This window comes from Equus quagga, chromosome 22 (genome assembly GCF_021613505.1).
Source record: "Equus quagga isolate Etosha38 chromosome 22, UCLA_HA_Equagga_1.0, whole genome shotgun sequence".
NCBI lineage: Eukaryota > Metazoa > Chordata > Mammalia > Perissodactyla > Equidae > Equus > Equus quagga.
In genome coordinates this window covers 4,126,731-4,151,138 of record NC_060288.1, presented here as the reverse complement: position 1 = coordinate 4,151,138, position 24,408 = coordinate 4,126,731, and the positions used below count along the sequence as shown (strand labels likewise).

The window sequence follows — 24,408 nt, the reverse complement described above, 5'->3', positions numbered from 1 at the left end:
GAACTGAGGGATGAGTTGAAGTAGTAGATACCATCAAGAGTTCATGTTGAAGCTGGGGTCAAAGACCATACTAAGGAGTTTTCATATTATTTTGCACAGCAAAAGGTTAAGCATTAATGGTCTCACTGTCCCAAATGCATGCGGTTACATCCTGTTTCTGTCACTAGGCTTGTGATGCCTGGGAAGTTCTATATAACTTCTTTTCCTCAACTGTAAAGTGGGAATCATATCAGCATCTGTTTCACAGAGTTGCTGAAAAGATAAAAAGAGATAGTAATGTAAAAGTAGAACACATAGTAAGTCTTCCTTAAAGATTATCAACTTCTAGATGTTCCATAAATATTAGTTATACTTTTTCAGAGCTGTGGGAAACATGGAGCTGTTGTAAGCAGGGCCTTGATGTGATATCATTATTTTAAGTAATGCGACGGTGGATATGGGGATGGAACACTTTGATGTGATGATGGTACAGGAGGCGGGGAGATGTTGGACTGGACTGCATATTGCTTGGATGAGGGGACAAAGGATGAAGGAAGAGCCAGGAAGTCTCCTACATCTCTGGCTTTGGCACTGATATGGAAACATGGGAGGAGGGGCAGGTTCTGCGTTTTTAGGGAGGAAATTGATAAGCTTAATTTGGGATATATGGAATCTAATAGATCTGGAGGAATCCCTGAGGCTGTTGGTTACATGGTACAGATTTCAAGAGAGAGATCTTGGCCAGAAAGAGTGAGATTGGACCTCATGATAAAAAATCTGGTAGCTGAAACAATGAATATGAACCAAACGACCCAAGAAGAATGAAGTGCAAAAGAATAGAAGTTGGCTGAAGATGAAGCCTTGGGGATCAACCACTTTATGGAGTAGGAGGGTACCTAGATGAAAAGGACGCAGAAAAGAATGCGCCTGAAAAACCACACGAGACCCAGTGAAGAAAAATGTCATAAAACGAAGGCTGGGGGTCAATTTGAAGGAGAGAATTGAACAAAGTATGTAACTTTCCCACATCTCTGGATGCCCCATGTTTCCATGTCCCTGCCACCCTAGGACTGAGAAGGATGGGGCAGCAACTGGAGATGATGCCATCTGCACCTACCATTCCTGACCCCATCGGTCCTGAGCTGGGTAGAGAAGAATTGTTCCGGGAGCTGAGTCAGCTGTCCCATGGTATCACCCGACTAGGCACCTACACCCTGGACAGAGACAGTCTCTGTGTCATTGGTGAATGTCTGCACTGCAGCTGTGGTCTCCCACAGTGTCATGTCTTTCTATACCAGTAGTTCTCAACTGGGAGTGATTCTGCTCTCCAGTGGACATTTGGCAATGTCTGGAGACATTTCCATGTTATGACTGGAGGAGTGCTAATGACTTCTAGTAGGTAAGGGTGAAGGATGCTGTTAAACATCCCACAATGCACAAGGCAGCCCCTCACCATGAAGAATTATCTAGACCAAAATGTCTATAATGCTGAGTCGGCGAAATTGCTTTACATAGATTCACAGTTCTGGTACAAACCTAGCATTTCCTTGGGGGCTCAGTTTTTGATATTTAACACACTGTGGCAGGCCAATTTCTTTTCCCTTTTCACCTCCTGGGATGAAGTGTTTCCTCCTCTTTATTCCTACCACTTCCTGTCGGAGCCCGACTGGAGCATGCAGACTCTAGGGAAACAGAAGAGAGATGCAGGACCCTGTGGTTAAGTCTTCCCGATGGGCAGCGGGTGCCCAGTTCAGCCCTCACTCCACTTCATTCTCTCCATCACGACAACTTAGGGCAATTTTAGAAGTTTTCACAGGCTAGCTGGAATGACACTGACTTCATGAAACAACAACACACTTATCAAATACCCCATGAATAATAACTGTATATGCAACACTGTTGCCAACAATGCCCCTAATAGCAATGCTAACATCGAGACCAATAACTATAATAATGGCTAATTCTTATCAAAAGGTTCTTATGTGCCACAAATTGTGATAGGCCTTTATTTGTATTAGCTCATATTAATCTTACCCTAAACCTTGTGAGTTATTATACTCATTTTTACAGAAAGCCATCATACATTCAGACAGGAAGTCATTTGTCCAAGATAATCCCGCCGTTATGCAGGCAGAGTCAAGATTCAAACCCAGTCTAAACTCCAGATTTAAACAAGGCAACACTGCAGACCATCCAGAAAGAGAAAGCCTCCAATCTCAGGACAGGAACGGGCCTTAATGACCTGTAGCCTAAAGATCTAACCTGATGCTTGATTAGTTAGTTCCCCTGTATGTCAACTTGGAAATATCCTTTATATATGACTTGAAATATATATTTCTTTGTATTTAAAATAGCACACCCTGTTCTGTGTCCATAGAAGGTCTAACTCCAGGGTTGAGACTAACTTAAATCCGTGGTTAATAGTATGGGGATTGGTGAGTGACAGATCTCTGTTTTGTCTGATGCTGGACAAGCCATGTAATCTCTCTTGGCTTTAATGTCCCATTTGTAGAACAGAATAAACACACATAGCAGGCAAGATTGTCCTGATAATCAAAGGAGATAATTCAGCAATAACCCAAGTAAATTACAAGGCTCCTCTGGGTCCAGTCTTCACTCACATCTCTCAGAGAGCATCAAAGATGCGACCCATGACCCAGAGAAACACTCATGAAAAGTTCTCCTTTCCTGAATCCTCTCAGGCTCCAATTTTTATACCTTCCATCTGACCTCCCAGTTCCTTCTGTTTTTCATTATGCTACCCCATCTCTGAATTTTCTCTAATATTCTGAACCACAAGTACATTCCCATGCCTCCATTTTGCTGTGCTTTCACCTTCACATACCACTCTCTCAGCTGCCACAGTTTTGTCAATTCTATGTCACAAAAAACCCAGAGCCTAAGCTAGAAAAATAAAATCATGCTGTTATAAAATTGGAAGGAAGAGAAGCTGAGAGAGTAAGGATACATTTATATTTATGAATTGAGAGAACATAGATAAGACTTGGAATACACACTCATTCATAAATGTGCCCCATTATCTTGTAATGTGTTCAGCATTATTTCTGGTGCATATTAATTCCCAATAAATAGGGCAGTTATTATTGTATTTTTATTTTGGCAGCAATAATGGTGAGATGTTCTTTATTATGTTCAGAGGACGAGGCACATAAGGTACCCCATAAATGTAGCCATTATTGTTCATTGATATTATTGATTGATATTATTCATTATTGATATTATTAGGAATCTCAGAAAGTTTGTTAATGACTTTTATGTCTAGGTCTACCATCTACCTCTTCTTTAACTGTTACCTGTCATAACAGTCCTTCTTTACTCTTTTCTCCCTATCTGCAGGTTATGACCATCAGCACTGGACCCCTACCACCAGCAGTGAGTATTCAAAAATGGGAAACTTCAATGCCTCCGGACCCTTACTCCCTACAGTGCCTTCTTCAGGAGAGAAGCTACCAATGCCTCCTTTCTAAGTGCCCAGCCACAGCCTCAGAGCAGCCCCTAACCCACCCAAGGTTTTGATCTGAGTCGAAATAGAAGCCCAAATTTCGAAGAATAGCTTCTGCCCCACATCCTTCAGGGTAGGACTCCATCATTTTTCCCTTGTTCTTTTTTCTCAGCTCCAGTGACTTCTACATTCTCTCCAGAATCTTCTGTCCCCCATCCTTAGCTCTACAGGTAAGAACCTGCTCTCTGGGACCTGTGAAATTTCAACCCTGCATGGTCTGGTCTCTACTAACCACCCAGCCTCCGCCTGTCCCCTCACTCTCTCCCTCACTCTCTAAACTTTGGCCACATCAGACACTTGTCTGTTCTAAGGTCCTAACCTCTATCTGGCCTTTATCCTAGCTCTTCTTGGAGATCAGCTATGCCTGGCACCTTACTTCCTTTCAAATCTCAGCTCAACCATCACCTTCTCTGAAAGACCTTCCTAGATCACCTTCTATGAAGTAGCACTTCTGAATACATACTTGGCCCACAGGTTTTCTATATCATATCACCATGAGTATTTCTTTCATGGAATTTATCACTCTTTGTTTTATTCAGTCTTTATGTATTTGTCACCTTGGAGCTGAGTACCTGGTCAGCACTTACTCTATATTTATTGCTTGAATGAGTGGATGATTGTAACAGTCTCTGTGTATGTCCACATTTGTGGATTCTATTTGAACATCCAGAAAATCATTCTGGACCTTAATCATGAGTTTGATCTTTCCCTGTCTCCTCATCTTGCCAAGATGGGATTCTGAGGGCTCCTGAGTCTCCAGGAACCTGCTACAGTGGCTTGATTTATGCCATGAAACATGTCTTATCCCCACCCTTAAGATTTATTTTAAAAATTGATTCTATGGGTCTTTTTAATGCTTATGTCATGACCCAGGCTAGGCATCCCTGGCCCTTAATCTTATCTTGTGAGTCTGTAGTTACAGGATATAAACTGGTGTCCTGTAATTTGAATTCTGCTTTCAGGCATTTCTGTATTTTGAGAGTCAAGAAACTGCAAACTTTTTATATGCTTCAGACAAGGTGCACACTCTCCGCTCTCTCATTGCTCCACCCTGATCAACCCAAGTATTTATGTAACATACCTAGCTACTGCAGGCTTTTAAATATGTAACATGTGCTATAAACCAAGTCATTCCATGGTTGGTGATGTCATTTTTCACTAGATGCTTTCAAGATTTGTTCTTCATCTTTGGTTTTCAAAGGTTTGATTGCAATGTGTCTGAGCATGGTTTTCTTTGGATTTATACTGTTTCAGATTTTCTAAGCTTCCTAAATCTGAAAATGTATGTTTTCAAGAAATTTGGGGAAGTCTCTGCCACTTTTCTTCAACTTTTTTTCTGCACTAATCTCCTTTCATTCTGGTCTTCCAGTGAAATGATTCGTGTCTCACGAGTCCCTGAGGCTCTATTCATTTTTTTGTCACTCTTTTTTCTCTTCTTTTCTCAGATTTAATAATTTCCATTGATATATCTCTAAAATCACTGAGCCACTTTTCTCTTTCATCTCCGTTCTGCCCATCAAGTGAATTTTTTATCTCAGATAATGTATGTTTCCATTCTATGACTTCCATTGATTCTTTTTTTTTAATAGTTTCTCTTTCTCTGCTGAGAAATGCTATGTTTACGTTTATTTCAAGTATGTTTACCTTTACCTCATGAAGCATAGTTATGATAGCTGCTTTAAAGTCTAGCCTAATAATTCCAGCATCTGGGTCACCTTGGCATTTGCATCTGTAAATTATCTTTCCTTGGAGGATTAGATACATTTTTTTTCCCTAGTTCTTTGTATATCAGGTAATTTTGGACAGTGTCCTTTACATTGTGAATGTTATGTTTATGTTGACTCTGGGTCCAATTATCCTCTCGGGAATGTTTTTCTTGTTTTCATTTGTTTTAGCAGGTAATCAACTCTCTCCCCTCTGGCCCACAGAAGCCCCATTTCTTAGTACTACTATTTCATCAGAAATGGGATTTCTATCATGACTTTATCTACCTGTGTCCTCACTCCCTCACACACAGCTCCATGACTGGGACTTGCCCTCAATAAATCTATGAAAGAAAAGAGTTAAAAAATGAACAAAACTTTTTTTTATTTTTTATGTACATTATTGATTTTTTTTTAAAAATTTAATTTTAGTAAAATACACATAAAATTTACCATTTTAAGTGTACAGTTCAATAGTGTTAAGTATTTACATTGTTGTTCAACCAATCTCCATAACCTTTTAATCTTTCAAAACTGAGACTCTATACCCGTTAAAAAATAACCTCTATTTTCCCTTGCCTGCAGCCCCTGCAGCTGCCATTCTACTTTCTGTCTCTATGAATTTGACTACTCGAGGTACCTCATATAATACTGTATGTGGAATCATACAGTATTTGTCTTTTTGTGACTGGCTTATTTCACTTAGCATAATGTCCTCTAGGTTCACACATGTTTTAGCATGTTGGAATTTCCTTCCTTTTTAGGGCTAAATAATATTCCATTGTATGTACATACCACATTTTGTTTATCCATTTGTCTGTCAATAGACACTTGGTTTGCTTCTACATTTTCCTTATTGTGAATAATGCTGCTACAAACATGGCCACACAAATAGAAAGATACCTATTTTTGAGCCAAAGAGACATTGTGGCTGTGCCATTTCTTTGTCTGTGGGACTTGGGCAGGATTTACTTTATCTGAGCTTCAGTTTTCCCATCTGTAAAATGGAACTGGTGATACTTACCTCTCAGGACTGCAGTGAGGGTGAGCTGGATGCTGCAGGTGAAGTCCCAGCACACAGGCTCACACATAGTCGGGGCCCACAGAGGAGATGGTGGAGGTGCAGCCACCCAGCTCAGACCTCTGGCCTGTTGATTCTTATACCCTAACCCCAAGATGACCATTCAGGTTGTTTTTTTATTCTTGGGAACTTTTGAAAAAGAAAGGGGGGTTGAAATTAATATTTATATGAGAGCAACATGACTGTCCAGAGAAAACCAGGGGATGTGGTCACTAAAATCCATTCTTCAAAGATGGAACAACAAAAGACCCCGAATAGCCAAAGCAATCCTGAGAAAAAAGAACAAAGCTGGAGGCATCACAATCCCTCACTTGAAAACACACTACAAAACTATAGTATCAAAACAGCATGGTACTGGCACAAAAACAGACAAACAGTTCAGTGGATCAGAATTGAAGGCCCAGGAATAAAACTGCACATCTACAGACAGCTAATCTTTGACAGAGGTGCCAAGAACATACAATGGAGAAAGGAAAGTCTCTTCAATAAATGGTGTTGGGAAAACTGGACAACTACATGCAAAAGAATGAAAGACTATTATCTTGCACCATACACAAAAATTAACTCAAAGTAGATTAAAGATTTGAATTTAATAATTTAAACCGTAGAAATCCTAGAAGAAAATATAGGTAGTGCCCTCTTTGACATTGGTCTCAGCCACATCTTTTCAAATACTATGTCTATTCGGGTAAGGGAAATAAAAGAAAAAGTTAACAAATGAGACTACATCAGACTAAAAAGCTTCTACAAAGCAACAAAACAAAAAGACAACTCACCAACTGGGAGAAAATATTTGCAAATCATTTATCAGACAATGGGTGGATATCCAAAGTATATAAAGAACTCACACAACTTAACAACAACAAGCAAAACTTGATCAAAAAATGGGAAGAGGATATGAACAGACATTTTCAAAGGAAGATATACAGATGGCCAACAGGCACATGAAAAGATGCTCAACATCACTAATCATTAGAGAAATGCAAATCAAAACTACAATGAGATATCACCTTACACCACTCAGAATGGCTGTAATTACCAAGACCAAAAACAACAAATGTTGGAAAGGATGTGGAGAAAAGGGAATGCTTATACACTGTTGATGGGAATATAAACTGGTGCAGCCACTGTGGAAAATAGTATGGAGATTCCTCAAAAAACTAAAAATAGAGATAACATGACCTAGCTATCCCACTACTGGGTATTTATTCAAAGAACTTGAAATCAACAATCCAAAGTAACACATGCATCCCTATATTCATTGCAGCACTATTCACAATAGCCAAGACATGGAAGCAATCCAAATGCCCATTGACTGATGATTGGACAAAGAACATGTGGTATATATATACAATGGAGTACTACTCGGTCATAAAAAAAGACAAAGTCATCCCATTTGCAACAACATGGATGGACCTGAAGGGTATTATGCTAAGCGAAATAAGCCAAACTGAGAAAGACAAACACCACATGATTTCACTTATATGTGGAATATAAACAAACACACGGACAAAGAAGACAGTTCAGTGGTTACCAGGGGAAGGGGGCTGGAGGGTGGGAACAGGGGGTGAAGGGGAGCACTTATGTGTGTCCCTCCCTGCCCAGGCCTGAGAAAGATGGAACAGCCACTGGAGTATGTGCTGTCTGCACTTTCCGTCCTGACCCCGTGGGCCCTAAGCTGGACAGAGAGAGGCTATACTGGGAGCTGAGCCGTGAGACCCATGGTGTCACCCAGCTGGGCTCCTTCACCCTGGACAAGAATATCCTCTATATCAATGGTGAGCATCCTTTTAGTAAGCACAAGTTGAAGCTGAGAATCTCCCCTCAAGAAGGGATGTGGACTCTCCAGTTTGCCACAGGACCCATCCTATGTATCATCTTTCATCTGATCAATCTCCCTTGATGACTCAAGGACCCCGTAGGCCTTCCAGTTTGCAAATCTTTCTCTCCCTTTTCATCTCTGCATCTGGGGCAGTGATTTGACCACTTGTCTGAGGCAGAAAAGGCTTTCCCCAGACATAAAAGAGAATATCCCTTTGTCTGAAGCCAGTGGGGATTCAAGAGTCTGGCCATTCATTTTTCTCTTCACCAACATCTCAAAATTCCATCTAGACCTTAAAAAGCACAGTTTGCAAACCTAAGTTCTAGAAATGTTGGTGTTATTTATCCTCCCAAATAAACTGCAAGCCCCTGAAGACAGAGACTGGGTCTTTGATGTCTCAGCCTTTTAGGAACAAGATATAGTTGCTCCTAAATTCTAACTTTTGAACTGTGTAGACTGGAAGTCTGAGTTAGGGGTGGGGGCTGGTGAGCCTCAGGCTGCATCTTAGACATCCTTCCCCTGCTTGCATCCCACTTCTGTCTCCTTTTCTCATTGCAGGTTACACCCATCAGACCTCAGCCTCTGCTTCCAGCCATGAGTACTCAGGGCCCTGATGACTGTGTGCTCCCGGCCCCTTGTGGACAGAAACTGATCCCTCTACCCCAGGGCCTCAGTGGGAGAAGAAGCCAGAGGACCTGACTGTCTCACTCCACCCATCTGCATTCACTGGCCCGAGCTGGACAAGAATGATGCACACAGTGGCCTCCATGCCCCACTTGAAGTCTCCATTCTCACTTCAGACCTTTTCTATTTAGCTGCTGTGACCTCCATGCTCTTCCCGCAGGCCTTCATGGTGCCAGCCCACTTCTCCAGCTCCACAGGTAGGCGACTTCTCTCTCCAGCTCCTTGTAGGAAGGCAAAGTGAGGACCTGGGAGTTGAGAGAAAAACTGCCATGTCTAAAAGAGCTTAGACAGTTTACTTACCCTCTCGGTGTTTCATTTCCTCCCCTGCCAAGTGGGAATAGCAATACTTCGTACGGTCATTGTGAAGGTGCAATGAAAATGTATGTGAGAACACCAGCCCAGGAGCCAGAGGAAATTTGGTTCAGCCGATGCTGACTGGGCACGTGTTGTGTACTGGGCAAAAGGGATGAGGTTAACCCAAGTCAGGTGTGGTCCCTCGCTCACCAAGTTTACAGTGTACTGAGACAGAAATTGAACGTACAATTACAATTGATAATAATTATAAAAGACAACCGTGTTATTTGGCACTTACCCAGGGTGCTAGGCCATGCACTACTGTTTTTCTAATTTTTAACTTTTCATTTGAAAATGAATACAAATTCACAGGAAGTGTGAAAAAAATAGTACAGAATTCCCTGTGCCCTTCCCCCAGTTACTCCCCAGTGGTTAACATCTTGTATAACTATAGTGCAATATTACAACCAGGACATTAATTGACATTGTTAAATTCACAGACCCTAGATTTCAGATGTCACTAGCTTATGTACACTCATTTGTGTGTGTGTGTGTGTGTGTCACTAGTTTATGTATACTCATTTGTGTGTGTGTGTGTGTGTGTGTGTGTGTGTAGTTCTATGCCATTTTATCATATAGGACAGATTTTTGTAACCACCACTGCAACAAAGGTACAGAACTGTTCCGTCCCCACAAGGCCCTCCCTCATGCTGCCCTTTTATAGTCACACCCACCCAGCCAACCCCTGGCATCCGCTCCTCCACTTTCTATCTGTCTAATGTTGTTGTTTTGAGAATGTCGTATCAATGGAATCATATAACACGCCACCTTTGGGGATTGACTTTTGGCGTAATTCCCATGAAGTGTGCTAACTCCTTTAACAGTCATGTAACCTTCGTAATTTCCCTAAAAAGTATGATTCTCCCCATTTTGTGGTTGAAGGAACTGAGGTTCAGATGGGTGAGTAACATGACCATGGTCACAGGGCAGGGGAGGGCAGAGAGCGGATCTGACAGCCAGCCTGACTCACTAGTGTGGCCTTAGTCCTGATCGCCACAGCTCTGCACTGTGGTGTCTTTCTGGGAGTTGGGGGAGGGGGTGGGAGAAGAAGTTGAGAGGAGACCTCCTTTGAGGACTGATTTTTTGGTTCATATTAAGAAAAAAGTATCTTCAGTGTCAGATGGGATTGAATTGATTATTTTCCTTTCTTATCTCCCAATCCATGAAATTGCTCCAATTCTGTTAACTTTTAACCTCAAAACTAGAGTCTGTCAGGGCCAGTCTGGACCCTCACCAGGGTCCAGACCTCAACCCCTGGCCACCGACCTGACCCATATGCAGACTCAGGGGCCCTGTAATCTGCTTCTTGACCCTGCTGCTGCATTTTTAAATTGTTTTTGTATCATGGTAAAGTATGCATAACGTAGAGCTGATGATTTTAACCATCTTGTGTACAATTCACTGGCATTAAATACATTCACGATGTTGTGCAACCATTACCACAGTTTCCAGAACTTTTTCGTCATCCCAAACATCTGTCCCCATTAAATGCTAGCTCCCCATCACTCTCACGCCCAGTCTCTGGTAACTTGTATACTACTTTCTGTCTCTACAAATTTGCCTCTTCTAGATTCCTCATATAAGGAGAATCATACAATATTTGCCCTTTTGTGTTAGGTTTATTTCACTTAGCAAAATGTTTTGCAGGGTTCATCCATGTTGTATCATGTATCAGAAGTCCATTCCTTTTTTTAAAATTTTTTTGCTGAGGAAGATTCGCCGGTCTTCCTCTTTGTTTTGTTTGCTTGAGGAATGTTAGCCCTGAACTAACATCTGTGCCAGTCTTCATCTGTTTCATATGGGGTTGCTGCCACAACGTGGCTGACAAGTGGTATAGGTCCGTGGCCAGGCTCCGAACCCATAAACCTGGGCTGCTGATTACTGTGCCATAGGGCTGGCCCCAGAAGTTCATTCCTTTTAATGGTTGAATACTATTCATAGTGATTGTTACACATACACACCCAAATTACTTCTTCTAATATCCCCTGTCCCCGAAAATTAATACAGAGAACATTTCTTCCCCAGGCTGGGAGGGCTCTGAGGAAATCCTGTTGTTTCTCTAAGAAGCCAAGGGCAGCCTGGGAGTTGGGGCTCAGGGGAAAGGTGACCTCAGGAGAACCACTGAATTACTAAATGGATGGGAGGGTCCCAGCAGCAACTGAATTCAGGATCTGGTGGAATTTCAACCTGAGTGCTCATTTCCTGGCTGTGGGCTTAGGGGCTGGTACCACATTAGAGGGAGGGAGGACAGCTCACTGTGTTCTTGGGGAAACTAGACCCCTGAGGGAAGAAATGATGGTTTCCTTTCACAATAGACGTGTGGTGGGAAAAATTCAGCCTGGAAGAGACAGTTGTGTGCCTGGTGTAACCAGAAGGAGTTGCATCTGCTTCAGCCAAAGCAGACAGCCCTTCCTCATGGACTCACTTTACTTAAATAGGACCAAGAAGGAGGAAATAATTTAATGCTCTTCTGGGTGTGAGATCTGTGACGGTAGAGACTGTGTCTGGGAGGTTCTGAAAGGCGTCACCAAGGTGACATCTGCGGGGACACAAATGACAAGTGTAAGCCACCCCTGCCTTTGTCTGAGAACAGTGTGTTAGGGAGAAGGCACCGCTGGTGCAGAGATTCACAGGTAGAGGTGAATTTGACCAGAGATGGTTAGAAAGGCAGCCAGTGTGACTGGAGGAAGCCTGAGAAGAGAGAGGAGGGGAGGGTAATAGGGTGAGATTCTGTGGTGTTGTAGACTGTGTTCTCTGTTCCTCTCTGACAACAGTGCTCTAAAACCTTAGTACAAATATTTGACATCTCACAATTTCAGTGGGCCAGGCACTGGGCACAGCTTAGCTGGGTGCCTCTTTCTCAAAGTGTATCACAGGCTGGGGCTGTGTCTCAACTGCGGCTTGACTGGGGAAGGATTTGCTCTCGTGTTCACTCACACAGTGTCAGGGTTCATTTGGACTGAGAGTCTGCGTTCCTTTCTGTGTGTTGGCTGGGCACTCCTTGGTGTTCTACTATGAGGCATCGACTTAGGGCAACTGGAACGTCGGCACTTGATTCCCCAGTTCCAGAGAGATGACAGGGAGAGAGAGAGAAACAGAGAGAGAGGAAGGGAGGGAACTCAAGAAAGTGACTAAGAAGGAAGTAACAGACTTTTTATAATTAAAACTTGGACTTGACATCCCATCACTTTGGATGTTTTCTGTTGTTCAGAAGTCAGTTACTAACCACGTAGTGATTACACAAGGATGTGTACACCAGGGAGCAGGGAACATTGGGAGCCATTGTGGAGGCTGCCCACCACATAGGCCAATATGAAGCACTTGGGTCTCATTCTAAGTAAAACAGGAGACCATGGAAGGTTTAATACCAGTGGATGACAATATCTGAGTTTCTACTAATTTCAACCTCTTAAAAGTGCAGACCTGGGGCTGGCCCAGTGGCACAGCAGTTAAGTTCACACGTTTCGCTTTGGTGGCCCAGGGTTCACCAGTTTGAATACTGGGTGCAGACCTACGCACCACTTGTCAAGCCATGCTGTGGCAGGCGTCCCACATAAAGTAGAGGAAGATGGGCATGGATGTTAGCTCAGGGCCAGTCTTCCTCAGCAAAAAGGAGGAGGATTGGTGGCAGATGTTAACTCAGGGCTAATCTTCCTAGAAAAGAAAAGTGCAGACCTGCAAAGGAGGGCAGAAGGGCAGGGATTTTCCCAAGATCACACGACTGGAAGCCAGGCTTGTTTTGAGCAGTATTCCATGATATGTCCCACCCCTTGTAATTCTTCTGTCTATGAGTTTGTGCATCAGCTACATCAGCCCACAGGTATTATCTCATATACACCTGACGATGTCCCTAGGAAGCTGTTTCTAGCATCAGCCTCATTGTGCAGGTTGAGAGCCTGGAGAAGTCCTGAGAGGCACAATAGCTCTTGCAGGCCGCAGAACAGTAAGAAAAAGGAGGTCTGGACTCAGCTCTGTCTTGTCAAAGCTGGGACCCTGGTTCCATTCCCAGGAAGCCGTGGGGAGGGCTGTGATGGATATTTGTGTACAGTTATGGAGATCACATGGGACCAGGAGGGTAAGCAGTCAATAGCCCAGAGGGGGCTTTGGTGAGTCTGATTGAAGGTAGGGGCCCAGGTAATGGAACCTTGGAGAAGTGACTCACTTCTTTGATGACAGACTCCAACAGAACTTAGAAATCTGGTCATCAGGCACCCACATCCTAGACACAGCCTCTTATCCAGCTCACTTGACTGAAAACACTCAACAGCGCAGGATTTTCTCATGTTGTATCCCAACTTTCCAAGGTTCTGGCTCCTGGAGAGCCAAGACTGAAAGCCTCTTCAAGTCACTGTAGACATTGGCTCAGCCCTCACCTCCAACGCCTCTGGCCATTTGGCAGGAGGATCCCAAGGTAACACAGGGCAGCCCAGGGCAGGCCACTCCAGGTCAGGCCACGACTGTCATCCCACCTGGGCAGCCCCACACCCTTTCCCCCTCATCCTGTGTATATGTTGAAGGATGAAGGGGGAAGGCAGGGGATGAGGGGGCTCTTCCTGGGCTAGAGCAGGTTGTTAGGTGTTGGAAGCCTGATGGTGTATCATGTTCATGTAACTGAGCAAAGGCTCGTTCTGCTTTCTGCAACCCTGAAGCCAATCAGTTGCAAATGAGTCATAGTCAAGAAAGGGATTTATTTGATTAGCCAGCAGAATTGGAAGATGGTGGACTCATGTCCCAAAGACCATCTTAAACAAGCATATAATCTTTAGGCAGTTATACAGGGACTAGTGGGCCATGAAGGGAGGGGCACACGAACGTCGACCATCCGACATCGGTGACTGGAGATGCCACGTGAGGTCTTTCAGTTGTCATCGATGATGGGTGCCAGCATGGATATTCTTTTCTGAGGAGGTTGCCATGTTCCTAAGAAACTCAAAAGAACAAAGGTTATCATCTGTCACTATTGGGAAGTACGTGTGTCATCCACGATTATTTCCCATAGGGTAGCTATTTATCTCCTAGGCTACATGCAAGGTAAAACATTTATAGCTTGGGTGAATTAGTCCAAGTTTATTCTAAGTTACAACATGGCTTCCCTCATGTCAACCTTGCTTCAGGCCAGTATCATTCATATGCCAGGTCACGGCTGACAGGATAGAAAGTGAATGCTGCGGACCAAGCTCCTCTACCCATGTGTTAATCCTGAGCTCTTGAGGTGTCATCTCATTCCCTCCCTGACTGGAGATCTACACAGAGGCCCCTCTGTGTCTGCTCTGGGAAGTAGAATTTGTAATAGGGGTTCCCCCCTGTGGTATTATCCAGGCAGGCCCCTGACACCTCCTGGCCCAGCTGCTGAGCACTGTCTTTGCAGAGCTCCACCCATGAGATCATCAAGGACCTGGTGGATGGGTTCAGTTATTCCATCTCCCTGGACAGGGGCAGGTGCAACAGGCCACCAACAATGGCCAAGTTTGTTTGGGGTGAGAAGGGTCTCCACGCACAGGACCCCAAGATGACTAAGGCGGGCCAAGAACCCAGACTCAGATCTGAGGATCCTCCCAGGGTCCTCCCAGGGCTTTCCCACTTGGATAGCCCACAGTGCCATTCTCAAAGGCATCTGGACCTCCACTCCTCCCCCACCAACTATGTGGTGACATAGAAAGGCCCTTTTCACATATTTGTAAAAATATTAGAGAAAAAATATTTTTGTTGTTTTTACTTCACACTAGATCATGAGTATCTTTCCATTTTGCTGCTGTTTTGATTGTTTTAATACCTGCCCCAGATATCCTGTTTAGCAGTCAGCTCCTCTGTCCTTCCAGACTTTCTCTAAGGCTTACACATCAGCACACTTCATAGGATTGTTTATACACAGCGGCAGTGGGAGGAGGGGATTAAGCTATTCTATATGTTTCTCTGCAACTTGTCATCTCACAGAACACACCACCGAGATCTGCCAGGTCTGGAGCTGCGGCCTCACTTGTCTTCATAACATTCCAAGGAAGGCCATTTGCCATAGCAATGCAGCCTTTCAGTGCTGCTGGACCTTGATCCGCTCCTCTTCTGTTGCCATTTGAGCAGTGCTGCTGGGAATGTCAAGTGTGTCCTCATAGACTGTTAGTTTGCTTGGGCTGCCATAACATGACACCACAGATTAGGTGGCATGAACAACAGACATTTATTTCTCACAGTTTTGGAGGCTGAAAGTTTGAGATCAGGGTGTCGGCAGGGTTGGTTTCTCCTCACTTGTAGATGGCTGTATTTTATCTCTGGGTCCACATGGTCTTTCTTCTCTCTGAGCTTCTCTGTGTCCTCACCCCTTGTAAGGACGTTAGTCATATTGGATTAGGACCCACCCCAATGAACTCACTAAGCCTTAGTTACTTCCTTAAAGACCATAATTCCAGCTATAGGCATGTGGTGAAGTTCTGGAGGTTAAGATAGCAACATGTGAATTTGGGGGACATAATTCAGTCTGTTACACATACTAATCCCATGCTGAAGATATACACAAAGGATGGGACTGCTGGTGAAAAGATATGCATATATAAAATGTTAATAGCTACAGCCATTCCAAACCAAAGAGGCCATAGTAGTGCCTTTGCCAACAGCAGTCTCTGATGGCAGCTGCTTCCTTGCCTTCAGCCTGGTCCAGGGATTTCTCATTCTTTTAAATTTTTGCTTATCTGGTGTCAGGTTGTGCAGTGCAATCGCAGCGTTCCTTGATTTGCAGTTGCCCCACTGATGACTAGGAGCCACCTATCAGCAGTTTACCAGCCACATGGATTTTCTCCTTCCTGAGTCATCTGCTCAGATCCTGCTCTGGATTGGCTTTTTCTCTCCCTGGAATCTTCAGGCATTTTCCCCTTTGCTGAATCTGGGATCTCTATAATGAGGGTCTCAAAAAGCCCTTTAATCTAAAAGAAAGAAAAATCAGTGTCTTTTCTGAAAACAACAGGATTCTTGTAAGGTGCGTCTGCCCAGTATGCTGTTTCCAAACTGGGGAGGGGTGCGGTCCCTACATTCTCTTCCATGTCTGGAGCAGATGAAGCCTCGGGCAGTTTAGAGGGAATGTCATGAAGTCTTAGCCTAGAGTGGTTCTCAGTTCTGACCTGTATGACCTTGAGCAGCTACTTGACTACCCTAAGCTTCTGTTTTCTAATCTAGTGATGTTTGTGTTGAGGATTCACTGAGATAGTGCTCTTAATAGTTTATTAATACAGGGAGATCTGCTGTTCCTTAGCTAACAAAGTGCGTTGAAGGAACTCACTGTAGAATCCTTCCTCTGCCCAAACTCAGGTTGTACTTTTAAAGCCCAGAACCTTGTTCAGTGTGGGAACTCCCATACTTCCTCTTGCACACGTGTCTAAGGGGCTGGGAGTTCCTTAGTGAGCTCCAGACCTCAATCCTCCTGGTGGTTCATGGTGCTGCCACTGACTGTATGTCCCTCTTCATCATGCCCTGTGTAAATATGAGTCAACCCTGAACCTCAATGAGGCCTGCAGGATGCGAGCACTCCAGGCAGACGTGGTGGAGAATCTAGCAGAGTCCATGGTTCCAGCCTTCCCGGAGAAACATCTCCACTGTCACCACCTTCGTGTTCAACTATTTGGCCTTCAACACGGCCCATCAGCTCCTGGACCAAACTGTTCACTAGATAGTCTTCTCGCCATCCTCAGCGCAGGGATGACTCTGTCTACTGCCATCTGTGTGTCTTGGGAATGTCACCGCACCTCTCTGAGCCTCAGTTTGCTCCTCTGAAAATTGGAGTGGGAGAGGGTAAACATCACAGGGTTCTTGTGGGGACTAATGGGATCAGCCATGGCAGGTGCTTACCTGGTGCCTGACTCTGCAGAAAGGGCTACTGGACATTCTGTGGTTGTTCATGGTGATTATTTCTCTCTCCCCCATGAAAAAAGTCTGCCTCAACTACCACAGGGATGTGGCATTTCTGAGTTTGGAAAAAGCACATGAAATTTACCGTGTCAAGGAGTTTGAGATTCCATCTAGCTATTCCTGGTCCTTGTGCTTGGTGTAGCCAATTAGGGATCTGTGGGGCAGCAGAGGGGCACCAGTCCTACTTGAATATCTGAGATGGTTCTAGTTGGTGTTCATTCATTCAACAATGTATATTTAGCATCAACTATATACAGGACATTTTGAGACACTTAGCATAACTCAATGAATGAAGCAGACACAGTCCCTGGGCCTCAATTCTAGTCTGAGAGTCAGACAGTCACACTAGACATTGTTCTCAGGTACTGTCTACCATACGTCACATGTAATGCCCTCATAGCCTCCTTTACATCTGGAGGCATCTACCCATATTCTGACCAGGATGATGGACCAGAGGAACAAACTTAAAAAGTGAGTGGTCTGTGGGTTCCGATGGAGGGCCTACTGTATCTATAGAATAAGGTAGGAGTAGGGTATAGGGGCTATGACTGGAGTGGGCCTGGCAAAACCCTGATTCTCACTCATCTTTTCATTCCCATGGGAGCACTGAGGTAGTGGCTTCCACTCCAGGAGGTCAGGAGAACAATGGATGGGGTCCGAGGCCCCCTGGGGACCAGAGGGGAGGCTAGGCTGGGTTGTCCCCTAGAGACCCATCTCCACCATAGTCCCATTTTGATCTGATCTGCCTCTCCTTCTTGAAATCTCCTCCTTCTCACCATCAGAACAACCTACTCATAAACCTGTCTCAATTCTCAGCAGTTGCCCAAGTACGTGGAGGGCTGGGGTGGACTGTGTCCAGGCCTTCAAGAGAATAGTGTCAGTGGAAAGGAGAGACACACAGACTCTGTGTTCAACCTGCTGGATGACCAGCCCTGCCACTGCCAGGATGGCCATACAGGGGTTGGGGCTGATGCTGGGACTCTTGCTGGACAGAAAAGGGCAGGCAAAGGGGCCCAGACCCAAACAAGGATATTGTGGGAGGAAAGGCTGGCCTCTGACTCTGCTGCCCAACTGCCCCTTGCTCCACCTCACCCAGTGCCATCTCTTCTATGGTGGGAACCTGGCTGAACCTGGTTCAGGATTTCTGGGAGCCCCTGCACTTTGCCTGTTTCAAGTCGAAGTTGGCCTAATGCATGTCAGCTTGCTTGGCTCAAACCTGGAGGGCCACTCCCACCTTCTCCAGGTCCAGCTGGAGCATCTAGAGCCCACTGAGGCAGAGCTGGAAGGTGAGGGGACTGCAGACTGGGAAAATCTATCTGTGGTGGGGTTCATGGTCTGGAGTTCCCTTCAAGGCAGTGGAGTCTTTCTTGTCTTTGGAAAGTCACAGGGAAAGTTAGGTATGTTGGTGAGGTTTCCTCTTTATCCTACTGCAGCCCCAGCTCTACGGCTCCAGCCAGCTTCAGAGCCAGAGCAAGGGCCAGCTCCTGGGCTAAGCCAGCTACAGCTCTAGTTCCACCACCTGTGCTAGATCTTTTGCCACCGTCACCTCCACTACCTCCTCCAGGGCCAGAGCAAGTGCCAACCTCAACTTCAACCTCAGTGCCAGCTCCTGAGCTGGAGCCAGATGGACCATTGGCTCTCGTACGACTTCCACCTCCAATTGCAGAAATAACAGCAGAGCCATATCCAGCCCCAGACCCCTCCTGCCCCTGAGCTGTGACCACCAAGAACCTGCTGAGGGAGGAGAAGCCTAACCTCTTGGAGTTCCCTCCCCAACGGTGGCAAAGCAGTTGACTCTGTTGGCTCACTGAGCAGCAGAGCACTCAGGCCAAGTGGGGCCAGCCATCCCTGTGCCATCAGCTGCCTCAGACCTGCCATTCCCTGATTCGGAATCCAATGATTTGGGTCCAAGACCCAGTTCTCCCACTAACCAACCCTGTGACTGGGCAACTTTCTTAACCCCAAGCCTTCACCATCCCCACGTGGACAGTAGAGGTGGGCACTAGGAGCACCTGCTGCACAGAGTGGCTCTGCAGATGAGTGAGGTAGAACAGAGAGGCAGTTGGGCAAGTCTGGCCTATGATGAGGGAGGAGAGCTCACTGACGTGCGAGGTCCTTCAGTCACTCACCCATCTGCCCAGGAGGCCTCAACAGCCTCAGCACGTATTAGGCACCTAATCTGTACTTTACTACACGGGAGACAAACAAGTAAAGCCTCTAGTTGTAGCAGCTTCTGGGGAGTGTGCATCTGAATGGATCCAAGGTGTAATCTGAATGGGTGGAAGATGTCCTTTGAGATGGGCAGGTGTGAGCCGTGTCCTGGTGTTTGAAGGAAGTGAGACTGGGCTGGGAGCAAATGCCACTTTCCTTCCCCACGGTATTGGGTCCTGGGTTATCCTCTGCAGGGCACACTTGTTGGGAATAGACAAAACCCAGGGACTCCCACAAGCTTCAGGCCACATGCTCAGCTTCCTGAGCTCCAACTGACCAGTGACTACTGCCTGGGACTGTGGGGGACTGTGGATGCTGAGCTTGGCTGTGGCAGGGCCTGGTGACACTCTCCATCCTCCTCAGGAGCTGGTCAAGAAGGTGGTGCCCTGAAAGTGCCTGGACTCCATCTGGTCCCAGCAGGACAACAGGGGCAATGAGCACATGGTGCCCACCGTCCATACCACTGTCACACACTTCCACAGTGTGGCCAACTGTATCATCATCATCTGTCTCAGGGACCTGAGCCTGATGGTCCAGGACAGGGCTAGGGTAGTGGAACTCTGGATCCAGGTGGGCAAGGTATGTCTTGGGAGGGACCAGTAGAGTCCCTCTCTGGAATTGGCTTCTTCCCCTTTCTCAGCTCTCAGGATTGAATTCTGTGGCCTGAACCGCTGCACAATCCCTAGGCCCCTCCTGCCAGGGGCATGCTGACCCGGACTTCTGTGCCCAGTGTTGGGAAGCTCACTTTCTTTCTGGGCTCCTTCCTTGGGTTGAGATAAAATCATCCTCCCTGTGAGTGTTACTCCTCAGGTCCCAGGTGTGCCCTCCCTGGGCTCCCTGGGCATCAGTCTCATCCAGGACAGGAGAAGTCCATGAGGGGACAGAAGCCAGAGGGAGCAGGGTTCCAGCTCCCCCTCACAGTTCACTCCCTTCCCTTTCCCAGAAGTGCGAGTCCTCAGGAACTTCTCCCCACTCCATCCCATCCTCTCTGCTCTGCCACGCCCCTCAATTCACCATCTGAAGAAGACATGGGGATAGGTTTTCAGGTGGATAGGCTACTCTCTGTCCAAGCACAACCAGGTGTACCAGACATCCCCCATAGGGCTGGCATTGCCCCGTCAGTGAGGTGGGACCTCCTGGAAGACAGCAGACCCTGGGGATAGGGACTGGCCTGGTTGGCAGTTGGCTGAGTCTCTCTGAGAACGTCAGCCAGCAGTTCTGCTTCAGGAATCAGTTTCCTTAAATGTTGGATTCTGGGTGAACCATATTGGAGCTTTTCAAGTGTTTGTTTGCAGCGACAGAACTCTCTGTCCAGCCGAAATCAACACTCTTCAAAACAATCTGCTCAGTAGATACGGGAACGGAGGCCCCAGGTGACTACCGGAGAGTCCCCACAGAGACCTTAGGGCTCAGAGGAACCCAGTGAAAACCCACATCCAAGCTATTTTGGTCTTCTGGGTTCTTAAACAAAAGGAATTTGCCCTTAAATCTCTCACAATATTCCCCAATTTTTCCTTCCTTCCACCCCTCTGCTCAGGAAGAGCCTCCCCAAATTTAAGAAATTGTGCACCAAAGACCAGTGAGTGAGCAGGAAGCTATCATTGAGGTAACATGGAGGCTGGAGATCTTGAGGAGGTGAGGGGAAGAGAGGTGGCCCTCTGTCCTAGTCTGTCCTCAAAAGTCAGGCCCACTGCTCCTTCTGTCTTCACTGAACCTCACGGGGGAGGACACCCTGCCCTCCCCAGGGATGGGCACTGCAGGATCCCATGGGCCAGGAGACACGGAGGCTGCCCAGCCTTGGGACGAATGGTGGACCTAGGACAGATATGTGTGCTCTCTGTGACTCTCCACTCTGCCCCAATAGTGGTCACTGCTTATCAATCCCAGTGGGATTCCGTCCCAGTTCCCTGTTTGCCGTGATGTATACCCCAGATGGCACTGAGAAGTATCTGGAAGATTTAATGGATCTTAGTGGATCCTTTCTGACAAGATGTCAAAACTTTCCATAGAAAAGAGAAAGCCAATGTCACTACCCAGTGCCCAGTCACCCTCTACCCTGTCAGCCCAGCATGGCACTTGGGGGTCCTTTTCCTGAGTGTATGAAGGAAGAGTTCTGTGCAGGAGAATGTCCTGAGGGGTTCCTATGGAGGTGAGGCCTTTGGCATGGGCTCAGGCCCAGCCTGGTTCAGAGACTCCTGGGGGTGAGGCAGGCAGAAGCCACTTGACAAGGGGCCCCTGAGACACCCGTCTCTCTCCATGCAAGTCTCAGCCTGTCTGGCAACCTGGACACACCCCAAGAGACTAGAGGACAGGACTCTGGTCAGTGGTGGGGCTGGGAGTCATGGGAAGGCAGGGGGATCAAGGTCTCTGGCTCAGAAGGGGAGTGGCCTCTCCTCTGCAAGCCCCTGAGCAAGTCACTGCCCCTCCATGGGTCTGGGTCTCCTTCTCTGGGAAATAGAGGGAGACAGTCTGTGGTACACGCCTCACAGGGGCATGGCGAGGTTCAAGGGAGGAGGGGAGTGTGCTGGCTCCACCTGGAGGGGTGAGGGTAGAGCAATGATGACAGTCAGATGACACTGAGTCCTCAGGAGATCCTGGGAGGCAGGTGGGGTTCTCGTCACACTTTGCAGATGAAGAAATAGGCTCAGGGAGGCCAGGACAGGCCCAAGGTCATTCAGACAAGTGACAGCTGGTGCTGGGACTGATCTAGAATCAGAACAGCTGGAGGTGGGAGAAGGATAGGTACAGGGTGACTGGGGCCAGATGTTCAGAGCCCAAGGTCAGGAGCCTCGGGGGATGTGGATCAGAGTATGATCTCACTGACTCTCTCATTGACGCTGGCAGGAGGCAACCTCTATGTTGGCCACCCTGGAGATGGACCCCCGGTGAGCCCAAGAGAGGCAGCAGCAGCAGGTGAGGGTGCCTGTTGGGGAGGGGCCCAGGAGTCAGAGGAAGGGGGTGCTCTTCCCTCCTGGCTGGAGGTCTCCACCAGGAGAGAGGGGCTTTTCTCCTCCAGCCCCGTTCCTGGTGCCACAGAGCCTAAAATGCCTGCATCGGAAGTGACCGGGAGGAGACCTAGAAAGGCTGGGCCCAGGATGGATTTGGGGTGGGGAAGGGAAGGGACCACATACCCTAGGATTTGTCAAAAGCTGGCCTTGGGAGGTGACTAGGTTGTGTTTGGTGTTCCTGAGGGGAGAGGAGGGAATTGAGGGGAGGCAGCTAAGGGTCCTAGGGTGCTTTATGTGGGAGCCTGGGTGGCCAGGAGTCTGGGGTGTGGAGTTTCAGGGGAGAGTCCTTGGAGGCATCTGAGAGCCGCAACGCATCACTAACCCCATCCGAATGGCACAGGATGTTGTGTTGTTCTCTTCCTTGGCACATACTTCAGTTACCTGTAGCTGCTGGACACTGATGGAGGATTATCTGGAGGCGAGTGAGCCTAGAGGTGGGGCTGAGGGGATCAGAATCCTGCGGTTTGGGAGGAAAGACCCCTGCATGGGCCCTGTGCTCTCAGCACTTGGCAAATATCCTCTAAATAGATCCTCCCAGCCTCCCCTTGAAGCTGGGGCAACAGGCCCATCTTAGCACTGAATGAATGGAAAATCCACATAAGCCGCCATCCGTGTTCCCTGGGCTGGTGAAGCTCAGAGCTGCCTGACTGCAGAGCTGCAGGAGGTTGTATCTGAGCTGGACCCAGCCTCTCCCCCAGGCCCTGCCCATGGTTGGAGTGAAGTGGGCCTCTCCAAGTCAAAAGCACATCAGTAGCAGAGCAGTACCTTCCTGCCTGAGGCCTCAGTCTCCCCGTGTGTCAGTAGAGAGGATTGGGCTACAAAGTATTTGGCCTCATCTTCCCTGACCCCCCTGCTCTGGAGCCCAGAGCCTGGCCCAGGTCCAAGTCCTATTTCTGGAAGTACCTGCCCCCTGTTGGGCTCTGACAGTAGTGCAATGTGAGGGGGTTTGGTGATGGGGGCTAGTTATGGGCTGAGGGGGCTGTTTCTGATGGACTTGGCTGTCTACCTTCCAGAATAATGTGATCAACTTCCAGAGAAGTGTATCAGTATATTTTAAAGTTTCAAGAGCTCAGCAAGAAAACATTAGGGACACTGCAAAGAGACATCAATAAAGTGTGATGCTCCATTTCATCTGCACTATCCTCTGTCTCTTTCATAGTGTTAGGACATCCTTCTTGGCCCCTCACTTTCTCTGCCTTACTATTGAGTCTGTCCACAATCACCAATACCACGGGTCTTTCTCTTGCCATCTTCACCATCCTTTCCTTTTTCCTGAGATCTTCCTCAGTCGCCAGAAATTGTTTGCACTGGAGCTGTTGGATGCCCAGACCTACTCCCGGAATCATCCCTGTCAAATCTGAAGACTGGGCAGGGGTGGGCATGGGGCTGGAGTGCAGACCACCTGCAAGCACAGCTGGCAGCAATTCACGTGTGAAACTAGGCACAAGTTTTTGCAAGGCTTTGGCAAGATCCAAAGGACTTACCAGTTCCTGCACTGGTGCAGGCCTGGAGTCCTTGCAGTCTCTCCTTCCAGCAGAGCCACTTGGGCTGGTCCAAGGTGTCCTCTTAGTGATCCCTCAGTGCCAAGAAGGGATGGAATTCTAGTAACCAGCCTCTTAAGTATGTAACTGCACATCCTCAGAGGGATGGAGATGCTTAAACCAGATTTTGAGTTGGGTTGGTTCCCACAGTAATGCTGCTTCCTCTGTGAAGTCTTGACTATCATACTTCTTTTTCTCTTGCCTCTAAAAATAAATCATGGAGTTGGATATAAATGATAAATGAAGCTTGCTTTCTTAGGACAGTTATCTTGCCTGTTTTGTACTTCCACCTTCCCTCTTTCTCTCTGGGGATAGATCTGACCTGTGTCCTGGGACTTCATCAAGCCAATTTGGGTCACGAATAGAAAGCTCAAGGTCAAAACTCAGGACCACTCTAGATCATTTCTCCTCCATCACCTTGTAACACTTCCTCCTTGTTTGAGTGTGATTTTCCTCTATTTTTGTCCTTGACAATCTCAAGTGCACAAGTCCTGGTACTCCCTGTTAGGACACATGGTCCCCAGTCTTTTCCTAAATCCTACATCTCACCATTTCTGTGTTTTTTGACTACTCATTTGGTTAACATTGACCACTTGGTGTTCATAGCTC

General features: G+C 46.8%; 1 pseudogene; it reads right to left on the bottom strand.

The window, feature by feature from the left end:
• Positions 1–23,319: 23,319 nt before the first annotated feature.
• Positions 23,320–23,984, bottom strand: LOC124231812 (methyl-CpG-binding domain protein 3-like 1; annotated as a pseudogene).
• Between the last annotated feature and the right edge of the window lie 424 nt (positions 23,985–24,408).